Source organism: Schistocerca americana, chromosome 5, assembly GCF_021461395.2.
Source record: "Schistocerca americana isolate TAMUIC-IGC-003095 chromosome 5, iqSchAmer2.1, whole genome shotgun sequence".
NCBI lineage: Eukaryota > Metazoa > Arthropoda > Insecta > Orthoptera > Acrididae > Schistocerca > Schistocerca americana.
In genome coordinates this window covers 369,761,217-369,763,960 of record NC_060123.1, presented here as the reverse complement: position 1 = coordinate 369,763,960, position 2,744 = coordinate 369,761,217, and the positions used below count along the sequence as shown (strand labels likewise).

The following is a 2,744-nucleotide window of genomic DNA, read 5'->3' as shown; positions in this document are numbered from 1 at the left end:
AACATGGTCGTTGGAAGCCCGGTTTTCTTGCGACTGTACATTCTCGTGACCACCGCTGCAAGCAATCGTATACAAAGGCTACATTCCTGTCATGTCTTTCTACAGCATCACTGAAGGGACAGTCAGATTCTCATAGTACCATTACACGATCTCGTTTAAGTTGAGTGAGGTGTTGAGGAAGGTGTCTTCGTCGCCTTCAGGCAGGGTCGGCCCTGCCGCGCCAAACTTCACATGTGCAGCGTGTGCGAGCCAGCGCTCGGCCTGCCACTCAGCTATGCTCGGTCTTCTTGGAAGTACCCACAATACCCACCGCCATATTTCATTTAGCAATGCGGCGCGGCATTTTTCGGTCGACGCAGCTCTCTTAGTCCGGCAGAATCATGGCGTCATCGGTTTTTAACCCTCGCTATTTGTTCCTGGTATGAAGGACATTCACAGGTCCAACGGCTGTTTGCACAAAAAGAGACACACTCTCGATCTACTGTCACAATCATTTAAAATTAATAGGAATGACAGAAGAGGGAGATGAGAAATCTCAATTCACAAAAGCGACTAGTGCTGCTTACTTGCTACGAAACGTCATTATAGTACACTCTGTCTTAAGGCCACGAGTGGCCTACCGGGACCATCCGATCGCCGTGTCATCCTCGGTGGAGGATGCGGATAGCAGGGGCGTGGGGTCAGCACACTGCTCTCCCGGTCGTAAGATGGTATTCTTGACCGAAGCCGCTACCATTCGGTCGCGTAGCTCCTCAATTGGCATCACGAGGCTGAGTGCACCCCGAAAAATGGAAACAGCGCATGGCGGCCTGGATGGTCACCCATCCAAGTTCCGGCCACGCCCGACAGCGCTTAACTTCGGTGATCTCACGGGAACCGGCGTATCCACTGCGGCAAGACCGTTGCCAAAGTCATTACAGTACCATGCAAAAAGAATTTAAACTTTCAGATGACAACGGAAGAGCAAAAAATTACAACGATCGATGTATGGGATTCTCTGATCTACACATATGAAAGCATTTTGTTCTAAGTTTGCAGGCATGGAGCACTTGAAGAAACTGATGGTACAAATAGTAAAATTTCTGAAGTCGCACCCATTATTCGATTTCAGCTGCAACCGTTTTCAGTCAAAACTGACAAAGAGTATGGAGACTTCATATATTACTGCAAAGTGAACTGGTTAAGTTAAGGGGCATGCCTGGAACGATTTTTCAGTTTAAATCTCGCTATTGTTGAATTTGTGAAGAAAAAAGGAGCGCAAAAACGAAAATTAGAACGTTCAGTATGGACTGCAGACTTCGCATTTTAAGAGGACTTGGTTGCACATTGCCGACTGTAAGACACTGCAACGTAAATTATTTCTGATTTGATGAGGATACATTTAAAAAGAAAATCGCGTTGTAGAAGGGACACATTCTGACAAACACAATCCATTTCCCTAAGCTCACTGGCGCCAAAGAAAACTTGACGCTTGAAGAATTCATTGAGGCCTTGAAAGCATTACAATGACAGGTTTATAAAGATTTTGATGACACTGTCAATCTTACCTCTGTTTTCGAGCTGTTTCCTAGATCGTTTGCCGTTTCAGTTCAAAGCACCTATGTGCATGTGCGGATGCAACTGATTAAAAATCTTTTTACGTTAAAACTGTGCAGGACATCTACATTGCTTTTCTCAGGTAGATTTTCCGTCTCCATAATGAGGTTGCAACAGTGCTACCATATTTCGATCAACATATTTGTGTGAAAGGCCTTTTTCTGGTTATGAAACTAAATACACTCAGTCGCAAAAGTATTCGGACAGTGCGAAGTTTCACAATGAGTACTCGAGAAACACTGACTATGAAACCCAAACATATCTATTAGCAATATATATGCGTTACAACATTAATTACAAAATAATTATTATATAATTTCGTTTCCAAAACATAAATAACAGAAAAATTAACAACAAAAATGAAACATCCTGCACACCCTGCTGCTACAAAAGTATTCGGACACTGTCCAATAAATGTTCATAAGTTGTACGACGAAAATGTCAATACCTTGTGGGTCCACCTTTCACTTTCAATACCTCCTCCAATCTACTAGGCATACTTTCCACGAGTTTTTAATGAAATCTGGGCCTATATTTGCCCATTCTTGGCGCAGTTTCTCTTTCAAGGTCTCCTTCGTATAGATGTTGTCCGCGCGGAGGGTCCGTTTCAGTTTAACCCACAAATGTTCGATTGGGTTAAGGTCTGGTGATTGGGGAGGGGGGTGCAGTACTTTCGGGCAATTGAAGCGCAACCACATTTGTACAACGTGCGCGGTACGTTTGGGATCATTATCCTGATAAAAATGAAAGTTGTTCGCAATACCTAGATGTCGTGCACTGTGCTTCCAATGTCCTCGCAGTATATTCAAATACGTTTCCTTGTTCATCGTATCATCAGTAAACACTAAATCACCCACACCATTGACGGACATGCATCCCCACACCATGATGCTCCCACCTCCAAACTTTACTGTTGGTCTGAGGTTCCTGGGATTCAGCTCTTCATTGGTTTTTCGTCACACGTTTGCCTTTCCGTCGCTTTGCCATAATGTAAATTTACATTCGCCGCAAAATATCACCCGATTCCATCAAGCCTGGTCGTATTCCCTCGCAAACTGCATGCGTTTCTTCTGGTTCACTGCATTTATGAATGGTTTTCGCCGTGCCACTCGACCATGGTACTGCGATCGTCGTCAGTACTCTCCGCA

The 2,744-nt window shown here is 44.3% G+C and overlaps 1 pseudogene; it reads right to left on the bottom strand.

Moving 5' to 3' along the window:
* Positions 1 to 789: 789 nt before the first annotated feature.
* On the bottom strand, positions 790 to 907 carry LOC124617403 (annotated as a pseudogene).
* Positions 908 to 2,744: the final 1,837 nt, after the last annotated feature.